Source organism: Capsicum annuum, chromosome 11 (assembly GCF_002878395.1).
Source record: "Capsicum annuum cultivar UCD-10X-F1 chromosome 11, UCD10Xv1.1, whole genome shotgun sequence".
NCBI classification, from domain to species: domain Eukaryota; kingdom Viridiplantae; phylum Streptophyta; class Magnoliopsida; order Solanales; family Solanaceae; genus Capsicum; species Capsicum annuum.
In genome coordinates this window covers 55,680,594-55,696,297 of record NC_061121.1, presented here as the reverse complement: position 1 = coordinate 55,696,297, position 15,704 = coordinate 55,680,594, and the positions used below count along the sequence as shown (strand labels likewise).

The 15,704-nt window shown below is 35.5% G+C and overlaps 1 pseudogene; it reads right to left on the bottom strand.

The window, feature by feature from the left end:
* LOC107846494 overlaps positions 1-15,130 on the bottom strand; it is a 64,597-nt pseudogene extending 49,467 nt beyond the window's left edge.
* Positions 15,131-15,704: the final 574 nt, after the last annotated feature.

Sequence of the window (15,704 nt, the reverse complement as noted above, 5' to 3'; positions counted from 1 at the left end):
GTTTCTTTAATTCTAGCTCAATAAATTCAAGGATACAAGCATATTCTTCCTCCTCTTTGCACTCTTCTATAAGCTTGGATAGCTTGATTAATGTCTTTCCATCCAAACAATATGTAGAAAAATGCTTCAAATAAGGTCTACGTCCCAACATGCATCATTTTTTATGTCCCCACATAACTCTAGTGTGCTCTTCTCAATAGTTAAAACATCCATAAGAATATGAGCAAGTGTTGATTCCTCTAATTTCAGCTCCTCAAGTTGGCTTTTAAGAATTTTCTCAATCTCACACAACTCATAACTAAGTTTTCAGGAGTTACATGTATCAACCTTTGCAATCATGTCTTCTATTAAGTTGTGAATATCCTAAACAAACCTAAAAACCTTTTAAATAAGCTCATGTCTTCCTTCTTCAAGGAGTATCACTATTTTTATCAAGCTCTCCTTATGTTTCCACAATATATCTTTCACACTCCTGCAATAATGCACTACATCATAAGGGTAAGGATCAACAAATAAAGAGTCATCATTAATCCACCCTTCATCTTGTAAATATTTCACATCCAGAAGAGTATCAAAATATGAGATAATAAAACCCAAAAATTTAACAAATCCAACCAACAACTCCATAACCATATTCCCCGGCAACGACATCAAAGTTTTGATATGGCCAAAACCACACCTCCTTAGAAGGATAAAGTAGTCAATGCCAAAATGTAGTAACCCAACTAGGTTGGTGTTGATCTCACAGGGAATAGGCCAGATATATCTCTCGAACTTGATGAAATCATCGGGTTGTGCAAAAAGGTAAATTGGTGAATTTTCTAGAATAGTAAAAAGTAACAAAAATTGGATGCTTTTGGTTGTAATCAATCTAATATGAACACTAGGCTTGTATTCCCCCTATCTTCTAACTCCGTAGATTTATCATGCACTATCAAACTATTCTAATACCTTGCATGCATAATCTGACAAGTTTTGTATCACCAACTGTCTTGGGTACTCATTTGAAAATCTTACTCTTTGCCTTGTAAGTATCAGAGTTTTACGTTATTTGTCTTGCCCTAGATCCCATATTAACTATTAACTTTTGGGTTTCAAGTTATTTAGATGAGAGACGAGAATTATTAGATGGAAATAGGTCTCAAATTACTATTGTGATGTCTTAACCTAATCTCTACCTCTCTTTCGAAACAAATAGTAAATACAAGTGGGTTCTTAACGTTGTCAACCTCTACAAAATTAATTGAACTGAAGTCAATCACAATACATGCAATAATCTTTATCTAGAATGCCTTGGTTCTTTCTCTACTTTGTTAATCTGCTTGGGTTCCCGCAACCCTAGCTAAGAGAATTAGTCGCTCGTAGTTGCAAGACAATTCATGGAATTCAAAGACAAAATCTTATAATTAATCTTACAATAATGAAAGAAGAAAACCTAAAGTCTTAAATTGAATAACAAAATAAAAACAAACAAAGAAATATAATATCCCAAGATCACGAGTCAATCATGGAATAAAGAGATATTTGTAAGTGTAAACTTAGTCCCAGAGGGCATTCCCTAGCCTCTCTATAGAATAAATAAACTAAAAACATCAAAAAGGTATTTATATATTACATGGAAACATTAGAAGCCAAATCCTTAACAAAAGAGGAAAACTTGAGTTGGTGGCCACCTAAGTAGCCACTTACGTGTCGTAGGTGGCACCTACGGTCTATTGGTGGTCCCAAGTAGGTAGAAGACCACTTTTAGGGATTCAAGCTCTTTGGAACTTTAATTTCTTACACCTACACTATTATCTATATCCAATAGGTGGTACTTATGACATGTAGGTTCCTAGGTAGGTGGTCACTTCTTAGCTTTTCATTCTGTTTTCTTCTAGTTAGCTTCCAATGCCTTGTTTCCTACAAAATCACTCCAAAAACACTTCAAACCTAACCAAATATACTTAAGTCCATGCATATTCTCAAAGTGTAAGTATCATAAGTGCTATAAAACTATGGCACATCACCAATAGCGATAGTTGAGTTTGGTTACTGGATGAGGCTAGTGTGGGATAAGCGCGTTATGAGGGATGTATAGCATAGGTGAAAAGTGATTGATTTGTCTAGATGGATAGCCACCCATATTGCTGAGTTGGGTGTTGAGTCTGCACGAGTTGAGGGAAAAATAAAAATAAAGAAGGCGTCACTATATTTTACAGCAAAATTTTGGTGGATCATGGTATGCCATAGAGTGAATCTGAATTCTTCAGACAACATACTTACATAGTAAAGATCATCCTTGATTTTCATCCTGATTATTGTCTATGCCGTAGGACTTGTGATATTGATCTAATTGAAGATTCATATTAGATCATTTGGTGAGACCACCACCCTTGTCTTACCTTATCTAAATTAGTAGTTGTGCGATGTGGATGAAATACTACCTATTCCTGAGGTACATCATAGGATTGAGATGATTTACACAACTAGCATTATCCTGATAAAGGAAGTGGCAATTCAAATCCTTGCACAGAGAGCACAACCAACTTCTACTGCTATTCAAACCTATTTTTAGGTCCCCATATTCTGGTAGATCATAGTGAGAGGAAATATATTACTATTCATATTGACATAGGCAAGCAAAGAGCTGATTTTATGACTTTAGTTGCTGGTGAGGGAGCCACGACCAAATCTGCACTTACCCCAACTTCTATTTCTGAGCCAGTTGGGACTTCTACTATGACTTCTTTTCTCATAGTTACTCATATTATTGGTATTCCATAGGGTTTTTATAGCACATGGTTGAAAGATAGGATAAGGTAATAGCCCACCTCACTCAGGCAAAGTCTAAGTTAGTTGTGTTATATGGACAGATCCGACCTTGGGTCTGAACTATATTAGAGACTGTTGAGGTCTAATTTTGAGGCAAGGCTGAGGGAGGATATGGTAGGGTATAACAGAGAACTTCATACTTGAATTAATAACTTTGAGGCTCAGATGAATGCATAGTTGCGTGAGGTCTAAACTTTTAATTTATCGAGCCTCTTCATAGAGATGTCTACATTACACACTGAGATAAGAATAGTAGTAGAAAGTCAATTTCTAGTCATTTCTCTTGTCATTCCAGCCTTCATACAACCATTACCTCTACCTCTACCTATGATATTTTACTAATTTACAGAAGAAGATATGGTCTCTATTGTTGGTCTAAGAGTGGTCGGGAGGAGGAGCTACAGGACCCACTATGGAATTTAATCAGGACCTCAAAAGGGTAACCTATAAGTCTTGGATGACCCACTCTATTGATAAGTGGAGGTGATATGAGATAGCAGTGGGTGCGTCTTCTAGTCATTCCCCACCACCACCTCTACATGTTGAGCCACGAGATACCCCAAATGGAGGAGAATCAGATTTCAACTCCTAGAGCATCTTGGGTATGTCTCTATACCTTGTTTAATATTACAATTATGCACCGGGAGCATTTCATAGTCTTTTGTTGAGGGTGGAGGTATACCATAACTGAGTATTTTTTGCGTGTTTCTTTTTATGTTGGCTGTAGTATCTTAGTAGAACTAGAATGTTTAGGTCATATTGTGTCGTATTATATGTTTTTTATTTATTTTTATATAGGAGAAAAATAAGGAACCTATGGGCAGTTGACATATTTTGTTTGTTTTTAAGTGTTTTGAAAATGATACCCTTCCAAAAAAATTTGTGAACTGTATGATGTGAATATCAGTGTGACTATTGTGAATCTTGTTATGGAATTAGTATTAGGGAAAAAATAATCTAGCTAAGAATTTGCATGAACTGAATAGGTAGTAGTTGGTAGTAAAATCTTGTATCATGTATGAATGAGAAACTTACCTAGTTCCATTTGTACATTTAATGCAAAACTTGCCCAGTTAGTCTTGCCTAGATTGTATTATAGTTAGCTAGGACCAAACCAAAGGCCATTTTTTACTTGGTCCACTCTTAGCCTAAATTACCATCCAAATGTGAAAAAGTATCCCTTGAAACTTTTTTTAAGTCTATATTGACCCATTTTCTTATTTTAACCTTTCACTCTTCCAAAATTGAAGTACAATAAACCTATTTTTTCCCTGGTTTCTCCTTGGATATTGTGCACCTCAACTCAAAAAAATCGGCTAAGTTGAGAGTGGCTATCAATAGGGCTGCATTTTTAAAATTTGGTATGTAGAAGGGTTTGAATAAGAGAAAAGAAATTAGGGTTGGGTTTGGTAAAAATGGAAAAAAAAAAAAAGAAAAAGAAAAAAAGATAGAATAAGAAAACCATACTCAACCTGAATGAGCAATAAAAAGGGAGAAATAAGAGAAAAGTTGTGTGAGAAGTGTAGCCTAAATGTAATTGTAGTGTCAAGGGTTAGTAACTATAGTCACAAATATACCATACCATCCCTAAGCCTACATTAAAAGCCTTGTAAAGTCCTATAGTGATCCTAGTCCAACTACCCAAAAAACTAAGGTAAAGAATGTAAGGGTAAGCCTATGGTATTCTATGCACATTGATTAGAACTTCTTTTATGATTGTGAGTGTCTCAATATTGTTCCTAAAATGACATGCATGATCATACTGTAAGAATGGGGATTTTTTGGTGTGAGGGCACATGGGTTGTGTTATTAACTTCTTATCTTTTCATGTAGTGTAACTTTCATATTTGCTTGATTTTTTGTTGCTAATGTAATGCCATAGCTTGATTCCTCAATGTCGTATTATTGTGCTACATAGATCCACACAGCTAGTTTTAAAATGTTTAAATTAGAAAGAGGTGAGAATTTTAAGCTGAAATTGAGTTGACTGCCTAGGTACCTTAGCTTTCTCTTGGTTAAGCATTATGTTTGTTGCTTGAGGACATGCAAATATTCTATGTTGAGGGTGTTGATGTGCCATGGTTTAATGATAATTTTGATCCTTAAATTTGAAAATATGAAAGTACTTAGGTCCTTTTGATAGATATGATGTGTGTTTGTGTTTGTGTTATAGGAAATTAGGTGCTGGAGTTGAGGAGAAGAAAAAAATGATGAAAAGTTATAGAAAGACCACTTATGGGGCCACTTACGGCCTATAAGTGGTACCCACGATGGTCATAGGTCCCCCTATAGGTGTTAGAAGGAAAGTTTTGAAATCTGAAGATTTCTTCTAAGAGTTATGAAACCTACTTACGAGGTGTACGTAGCACTTACGCCCCCACGTAAGTGCCATCATAGGTAGAAGACCCAAAGGCTTCTACTTTCTCTGAGACTTACGGACCTACCTGGGGTTTGTAAGTACTTCTTACGGCCCATAAGTTGGTTCGTAAGTAGTTGCCGACTTAGTTTTCCTTTTTTGTTATGGCTAGAATTTTTAGGGTTATGATGTATTCTATAAATACCCCTTTGATAGTTTTGTATTAGTTTACACACTTTTTATATTCACAATACTATATTTATTCAGATATACGACATTTGATCTTGGAATCCTTTGTTCTTTGTTTTAACTATTGAATATTAATTTAAGAATCTACTTTTTATTCTTCAATTATTATGAGATTATTCATATGCTTTTTTCTATGAATTCACTAATGTTCTTACAAACACGAGCGGCTAAACCACCAAACTAGGGTTGTGGGAACCCTAATGAAATAACAAAGTAGAGAAAGTGTAAAGTCATTCTTGATCAATATTCTTGCATGTATTGTGATTTTATTCAGTGTGATTTCTTTCTTAATGGATGGAAAAATTAAGAGCCTAACTGTATTGAATACTTAGTCCAAATGGGAGGTATAAATTAGGATTAAAAGATCACAACAATAATTGGAAGCTATCAACCTTTATTTGATATATACTCAAAAGGTAATTTTTAATCTGAGATCCAGGACAAGGAACGTAAGGCGACACTCTTACCCTCAAAGAGTGATGAGTGAAATTTATTGAAGGCATTCATAAGACGGTTGGTGGTACATATCTTGTCAAATTCTGCATGCAAGGCATTGAAATAGTTTAACTGAGCATGATAAGTCCATAGAGGTAGGAAGTTAGGGGGAATGAAGTCCTAGTATTCATATTATATTGATTTCAAACCAAAGTAATCAAGATTTGTTGCTATTGTTACTGTTCGGCCCCTACCTTTGTTGGGTAGTATATTTGACGGTGACCATATTATTCTAGTGTTGATTCCCCACCTCTTTTGGATTTTGTTTGTATTGTCCTTGAGTTTATGGATGTTTCCCTACAGACTCACCTGGTATGCCTCTGTATTATGATATTGTCTTCGCCATTGATGTTGATTCGTGAACCAAGACCTTCTCTATTCCTCTTTATAGGATAGCCCCAACATAGTTGAAAGAATTGAAGGATCAGTTGCAAGAGTTGTTGGCTAAGGGATTTATCCGACCTAGTGTATCACCTTGAAGTGCGCTTATCTTGTGAAGAAAAATGATGGATCAATGAGTATATGTATTGATTATCCATAGTTGTATAAGGTGCACGTTACTAATAATTATCCTCTTTCTCATATTGATGATTTGTTCGATCCGCTTCAGGGTGCTTCAATGTTTTAGAAGATTGCTTTGAGGTCTGGTACCACCAGTTGAAAAATTAGAGCTTATAATATTTCAAAGATAACTTTTTGGACTCGGTATGATCATGATGAGTTCTTGGTCTTGTCCTTCAGGTTTACCAATGTCGTAGCCACGTTCATAAAATTGATAAACTTGGTATTTCGACTGTATCTCTACTCCTTTGTTATTGTATTTAAATATGATATCTTGGTTTATTCCAAGAGTGAGGTCAATCATGAGGAGCATTTGCGAATTGTACTCTGGATATTGTGGGTAGAGAAGTTGTATGCTATGTCCTCCAAGTATAAGTTTTGGTTGAGTTTGTTTCTTTCTTTGGTCATGTGGTGACCAAGGATGGTATTATGGTCGATCCGTCCAAGATTGCAGTGGTTTATTATCGGGATAGGCCTACTTCTCCTACCTAGATTTTGAGTTTTATTGGTTACTGTTGGCATTTTATTAAGGGTTTTTCATCTATTATGGATCTATTAACTAAGTTGACTAAGAATAAGATTTACTTTTAGTGGTCCAATGTTTATTAGGCGAGCTTTCAAAATATCAGGGATTTGTTGACATCGACTCCTCTCTTGAGTTTGCCTAAGAAGGGCGTAGGCTTTATCGTCTTTTGTGATGTTTCAGGTGTTGGGTGATGATGCTCAAACTACACCTTTGAGGTGTAAGCGATCATCATTAGTATAGTAACCCAACTTCTGTTGGGGTCAAATTCATATGTAGTGAAGATAAGGATTTCAATACTCGAGAGTGTTAAAATTTAACTAGGAGTTGATCCGTAATGTATGGTAAGCAAACGTGGAAGTAAAAATGGGGGTTTGTTTGAATGATTTCGAATTTAAAAATTTGTTGTTTTAAGACTACTATTTTGAATCTATGAACAATTAGAGATTACTCAAGTGTTGATGGAACTTGGGGTTATGCCTTCCTAGGTGTGGGTTCATGCATGGGTATTTGAGTATTTTTCCAAATTTATCTATAACCCATGGGTAGGCGAGATCTAGATGTGTTAGTGTCAATTTGTCAATAAAACACCAAATATTACAAACGGGTTCTTTCGAACACCTCATAAATGTAACAATTTTACCAATTATGGACTCGATTAACATCCTTATGGATAAGAGATGCTATTAAGTGAACTAATTAGAGTTATTGTTCACACTTATTCCTCAACCATATCCCCTCTGTAAAAAATGATATGGGTTCTAACATAATTGGGGTTTGTAACTTCTAGTTCTTAGTTAAAATATGGAATGAATGCAATACCCATATCAAATAGCTAATTAGGAAGACAAATAAACAAAACCCATGTAATAATCACAACCTATCAAGCATAACTCAATGAAGAAGAATTAGCTACTCGTAGAGAGAAAGTAGAGATGTACCAAATTTTCCATCAAATTGATCCATAGAAAATAAAGAGAATGCAAAATTCAAGCATTAATATTAATAAATATTTAATAGAAATTACTACTTCTTCAGTTGAGAGTTACTCTAATGTGTTCTCAGCTTAAAATTATTACAATAATCTCAATACTGGTGGAAATGAGTTGAAAAAACCCCAATTTAGCACCAAATTCCCGTTTGCCAAAATTTACAAAAATGCCACTGCATTCTTAATCTGCTTGAGTAATCTAGAGCATATTGCGCGCAGAAGGTGTTGTTTTTGCCATTTTTACTGACACGTCATGTGATCTTTAGGGCTTTTTTTCTTTCATATTGGACCTTTCATTGACTTGATTGGTTTGCTCATCTTCTTTTTCAACCTTTACCCATACAAATGAGCATTATACATGAGATTAACACCAAATCAATGGAAAAGTATGATAATTTAAGGTTAAAAGGTGCTAACATGATTAACAACTTATCATTAGGTTAGGTGTTGTGTTGATGCAGTGGGATAAGGTGATTTTGTATGCTTCTTGATAGTTGAAGCCCCATGAGAAGAATTACCCTTTCCCATGATTTGGAGTTGTGGGAAATAATTTTTTCTATGAGTTTATGGGGGCACTACATCTATGAAGTCCATTGTGATATCTTCTCAGATCATAGTAGCCTTCAGTATTTCTTCACCCAGTAAGATCTTAACATGAGGCAGTTTTGTTGGATTAAGTTTCTTTAGGATTATGACCTTACCATTCTATATCATCCAAGCAAGTTTGGCTTGATATTTTAACACCTGGATGAGTCTTGTAATATGTGGAGGCTAGGATTCCTGATGGAGCAGTTTTGGCTCATCAGTTTAATGATGTTGGGTAATGAGTGATTCAAGATAAGGTGTTGAGTGGTGAGGTAAGGAAGCCTTTCTTAAATCACATGGTGTTTGAGGATTGGAGGTTGAGTTTGTGTTTTAAGAGTGGGTGATTAGGTGAGATTGGTTTTGGAGGAGGCCCATTATTCCAGGTATTCCATTAATATAGGAGTGACTAAGATGTGTCATGATTTGAGACAACACTACTAGTGAGGTGGTATAATGAAGGATACTACAGAATTTATAACTCGTTGCCTATGTTTCTAGTAAGTGAAGGCAAGCATTTGAGGCCTGGTGGTTTACTTCAGAGGTTACCCATTCTGAATGGATGTGGGAACCGATCATTAGGGACTTCGTGACTGGGTTGTATCATACTTCTTATGGTTTTTATAGTGTTTGGGTCATCGTGGATCGATTGCCAAAATCTTCTTATTCATTCTTGTTTGAAATTCTTTCAGTGTTGAGAGTTGACCCGTATCTATATATTTATGAGATAGGTCGTCTTCATGGTGTATCAGTGTCTATCATCTCAGATAGAGGTTCAATGTTACATCTCACTTTTGGAAGACTTTTCAGAAGGTATTAGGTACCCGAGTTGATCTTAGAATAACCTTTCACCCACAGACCGGTGGTCAGTCGGAGCAAACTATTCAGGTTTTGGAGGATATGCTCTGTGCATGTGTTATGAACTTTAGAGGTCAGTCCGAGCAATATCTAGTTTTGGTGAATTTTTTGTATAATAATAGCTACCATTCTAGTATTGATATGGCTCCTTTCAAGGCCTTGAATGGTAGGCGTTGTCTCTCTCTAGTTGGTTGGTTTGAGGTCTCTGAGATTAGATCTTAAGGTACGGACTTTCTTCGTTAATCTTTGGATAGAGTTTGGGTCATTCAAGATAGACTTCGAGGGTCTTAAAGTAGGTAAGTGATATGCGGATCCTAGAAGTTGTGCCTTTAGATTTGATGTTAGTAATGAGTCTTCTTTCGTGATTCGCCCATGAAGAGCATGATGAGGTATGGGAAAAGGTTCAAGATTAGCCCAAGGTATATTGGCTCATTTCAGATTCTTCGGACAAGGCCCACTAAAGTGCCCCTTCCTAACTAGGACTGGGTCGCTAAAGCAGCCAAAGTGGGGATTTAGCGCCCACTGTTAAAGCAACCAAAATGGTGGTTTAGCAGTTGCACCATGTGAACTTGGAAACTTTTTCAAGTTTTTGCCAATCCCTCGGGATTCATCCAAAATCCCAGATTACAAACGAACTATGCTACCTAACAAATTCGGTGCTTCGGAGTCAACAACGATATTAGATTTTCGAAAAGTGTTTTTTTTAGAAAATTTACCCCCAAGACCCAATTTCACAAATTTCGGAATTGAGGGTCAAAATGAGATATCAAAGTCATAAAATTACACAACCATGTTACCAACCCAAAATCGACGTTCTGGATCTGCTGGCGTAGTTTTTTTTCCTATCTAAGGCACAGATTAAATAAATGTTTACCGAAGTTAACTATAAAGTCTTTTTAACCTCCAAAAAACACAAACTTGTACAAATTGCACTGTAATGCATTGGGAATCATGCTAATCAATTCCACACCTAGAAACACCACAAAGCAAAAATAGGGAGGGGTAAAATGGCCAAATCAAATAAGATGAATAATTCACAAAAATCGAGTCATTACATCTTCCACCACTAAAAATCTAGTTCTCCTTTTAACTATAGGTACGAGAATTAACTAAATCAGTGAAAAAGTGGGGATAACTACCCGCATATCAGACTCAACATCCCAATCGTTCATCTACAGGTCGATGTGTTCACTGGACCTTAACTAATGGAATATCTCCATAGCGCAACTGCAACATCCCTGGCTAGAATAGAGTCGGGCTCCTCAGCAAAGGACAACCTCTCATCTAATTGCACTGAATACCAACGTGTAACATGAGAATCATCAAGAATATACCACTGTAGCATGGATACATAAAAATATGGATGAATAAATAATAAATTTGGAGGAAATGCTAACTCATAATATACATCCCCAATAGTCCGAAGAATCTCAAATGGGCCAATATACCTAGGGCTAAGCTTGCCACCCTTCCCAAACCTCATCACACTCTTCATGGGTGAAACATAAAGAAAGACTTGATCACCAACACCAAATTTCAAGGCACGAAGTCTACAATCCATATAGCACTTCTGCTTACTCTAAGCCGCTCGAAGTTCATCCTGAATGATCCAAACTCTATCCAAAGACTCCCAAAGCAAGTCCGTACCTCAAGATATAATCTCAGAAACCTCAAACCAACAAACTGGAGAATGACAACGCCAACCATACAAAGACTCAAAGCGATCCATCTCATTATTGAAATGGTAGCTATTATTATATGAAAATTCCGCCAAAGCTAGATATTTCTCCCACTGACCTCCAAAGTCCATCCTACAAAAGCGGAGAATATCCTCCAAAACCTAAATAGTACGCTCCTACTGACCATCGTTCTAGGGTGAAAAGTTGAGCTAAGATCAACTCGGGTACCCAACTTCTCCTAAAAATCCTTTAAAAGTGACATGTGAACACTGAATATCTATCTGAAATGATAGACACTGGAATGCCATGAAAATAAACTATCTCATGAATATAGTTACAGGCCAACCTCGCTGCACCAAAAGAAACCTGAATAAAATGGAATGAGCAAATTTTTTCAATCAATCCACAATGACCCAAAACTATCATAACCACAATAAGTATGAGGAAACCCAAATACGCCGTCTATAGTGATCCATTCTTATTTCTACTCGGGAATGGATAACCACTGAAGTAAACCACCAGGCCTCAAATGCTCGACCTTTACCTATTGGCAACATAGGAAACAAGCAACAAAATCTATGACATCATTCTTCATGCCAGCCAACTGGCAGTACTTTCTCAAATCACGATACATATGGGTCAGTCCTGAATGAATGGAGTACATAGAACAATGAGCCTCCTCAAATATCAATCTTAACTAATCATCCATTTTCAAAACACAAGCTCATCCTTCAATCTTTAAAACACCATCATAATCAAGTGAGGATTCCTTAACCTCACTACTCAACACCTTATTCCAAATCACTCTCAACCCAACATCATCAAACTAATGAGTTTGATTTTCTTACATCAAAGAAGTTCTAGCATCCATGAATGCTAAAACACACTTCGGAATTGAAATATCAAGCCTAACCATCTATTTAGCTAAATACTGAACCTCTAATCCTAAAGGCCTCTCTTGGGTTAAAAGATGCGGCAAGCTACCCATACTAGTCGACTTCCGACTCAAGGCATCCGCAACTGTATTAGCCTTGCCTAGATGATAGAGAATAGTAAGGTTGTAGTTATTAAGTAACTCAAGCCAATGATGTTACCTCATATTAAGATCACGTTGGGTAAGGAAATACTGAAGTCTATGATGATATGAGAAGATCGACCAACAGACTCCATACAAGTAGTACCTCCATAATTTCAAAGCAAATTCAACCGCACATAACTTCAAATTGGGTAAATTAATTCTTCTCATAGGGATTCAACTGACGAGAAACATACGCAATTACCTTACCCTCCTGCATCAATACAACACCTAACCCAACATGAGAATCATCACAACAGATAGTAAAACCCACACCCTTCTTGGGCAAGGTCAAGATAGAAGTTGAGGTCAACAAATCCTTAAGCTTTTGAAAGCTTGCCTCACAAGTATCAGACCACTGAAATAAAATCTTCTTCTGAGTCAACTTAGTCAAAGGAGCCACAATAAATGTAAAACCCTCAACAAAGCATCGATAATAACTTGCTAAAGCAAGAAAACTCAAAATCTCAGTAGGAGAAGTATGCCTAGCCTAATCACGAACTATTGCAATCTTGGATGGATCAACCATGATGCCATCCATTATCACCACATGACCTAAGAAAGAGATAGACTCTCACCAAAACTCACACTTGGAGAACTTAGCATACAACTTCTCTTCTCTTAATCTCTGAAGCATAATTCGGAAATGTTCCTTATGGTTAGCCTCACTCTTGAAGTAACTAAGATATGATCATAAATATAATGATAAAAGAGTTAAGATACAGTCAAAGCACCAGGGTTATCAACTCCATGAACACAATAGGGGAATTAGTCAACCCGAAGGACATGACTAAGAACTCATAATGACTGTATCGAGTTTGACAAGCTATCTTTCAAATAACCAAAGTTCTAGTCCTCAACTAGTTATACTCGGACCTCAAATCAATCTTTGAAAACACTAAAGCACCCTGAAGTTGATCGAATAAATCATAAATACAAGAAAGAGGGTACTTATTCTTAACCATCACCTTGTTCAACTATCGATAATCAATACACATACACATAGTCCCATCTTTTTTCTTGACAAATAGGATAGGCACACCCCAAGGTTATACACTAGTTTGGATAAATCCCTTATACAACAACTAATCATTTAATTCCTCTAACTCTGTTGGGGCCATCCTATTAGGAGAAATAGACTCGATTCCTGGATCAACATCAATGGCAAAGTCAATATCACAATTCGAAAGCATACCAGGAAAATTTATTGGAAAAACATCCATGAACTTACAGACTATACAAAAAGAATCCAAATATTAAGGTGAACAAAGACTGGTATCACAAATATGGGCCAAATACGACAAAGATCCCCTCTCTACCAAGCGATAAGCCTGAAAGAAAAATATAACTATCTCGAGACTCGAATGAAGTGCACCCTTCCAACCTGTCCTTGGCACACCCAGCGGAGCTAAAGTTATACTCTTAGCATAGTATTCTAGAATATCATGATAAAGAGTTAAACAAAAAATACCCAAGATGATGTCAAAATCTACCATATCTAGGATGATTAGATCTCCCCAAGTCTCACACCTACCAAAGGTCACAGCATAGGATTGGTACACCTAATCCACAACTAAAGAGGCTTCTACAAGGATAGATACATGAATAGACACATCAAGAGGCTCACTAGTGGAATCAAAGCCCGAAGAAAAATATATGACACATAGTAGAAATTGACCCCGGATTAAATAATATAGATGTATATTTGAATTAAATAGGGACGATACCTATAATAACAACATGGAAGCCTCTACCTCTAGTTTGAAGGATATAGCATAGCACTGTCCATGTCTCCCACCTAACTGAATATACCCACGACTATCCCCACAGGCACCACTACCTCTAACACGTACACTTTTAGTAGTACCTCTACCTCTCTGAAGGTTATCTCTCACTATCGATAAAATAGTAGGTCTAAAAATACTATAGGGATATTTCTTATCCAAATGGCCAAACTTATCACACACATAGCAAACTCTACAACCCGACTCAATAGGAGGAGGTACAACTGAGCTAGAATAACCATCTTGAAGACACTACAAGAAAAGTTCTTAGTACCTAGGAATTTTTATAGGGATAATATGATAAAATCTCCAGGTAATTTGATTACTTGCGGATTTTATTTCCAATTAGAATCTAAAGGAAATACCTTCGTAGGTAATTATTACCCATGGATTTATAAAATTCCTAAGTAATTTTGCTGTGGATTAAAATTCCTAGGTAATTTAGCTGCGGAAATAAATTCGAAGGTACGTTATTTGCAAATTTATTTGCGATTAACTATCAAGATTTTGCTTGAATTATTTGGTAAAATTTTATAAAAAAAGAATTTTACTTGTGAATTTTCACAAAAAAATTCACAAATTATTCCCCACGAAGATTTTCAAGTAAATCCGAAGGAAGTTTAGAGGTGAAAATTCCTAATTAACAAAAGAAAATTTCTTGCGGATATTTGTGAAACTATTTCACAAGAAAATTCGCAAGAAAAAAAATTTCAAGAAAATTTTCATGAATATTTAGCATGTACATCCCCATGAAAATTTTCAAGTAATAATTCACACGTAAATTACTAGAAATATTTCACAATTAATCAAAAATCTATTCAAACCTTCAATAATTCTCAAAAACATCGTTCAATACAAATCTAATGTAAACCATTATAGCTAACAAACAACATAATTCAAATCATCCACATTAATAACGTATGATTCTTAAATGGTCCAAAATAAAATATTTCAAACTTGAATCCTCTATAAAACTACCAACCATCAGGGTTAGAATCATTTTTATCTATGTTATCAAGATTAGAATCACTTTCATTCACGTCGTCAAAGTCATCATCATTTTTATCATCATAAGCTTTGTTGTCTTCTTGAGATGGGCATTCATCATTTGAAGATGATTTATTGTATACATGTTTCATCAACAAGTCCAATTCCTTTCTCATCTTCCTTCCGCAATTGATGCACTTTTAGCAGCTAAATTTCTTATTTCTTTCTTTTAAATTCATTCTGCATAAGAATATGTTAATTCAAGACATAAAAAGTGCTAAAAATACATTATTCGCATAAATTATATGACATTATAGTATCAAATAAAATCATAACAATCAACAAATGTAAATATGTATATATTAGCATATAAAGCATCATAAACTCAAAGTTGATTTTCTAGATTGTTGTAACTATTGTTATGACTTATTCTATTAAGATAACAGAGGATGAAATTAGAAGAATAAGAGAACAAGAGGAAGGGTTCACGATGATTTACTCAATGGGAAATTCTCAAAGAAAATATCTTTTCATATAACCAAACATATTTATTTTTTAACTATACTTTATTATTTTCAAGTTATTAGTACACATTTTAAGTGACTATACTTAACCATTTTCAAGTAACAAGTTTACAATTTCAAGTAACTACACTTAACCATTTTCATGTTACAAGTTCTCACTTTTAAGTAATGACACTTAATCATTTTCAAGTCACTACACTTAATACTTTTTAAATAACTTATTCAC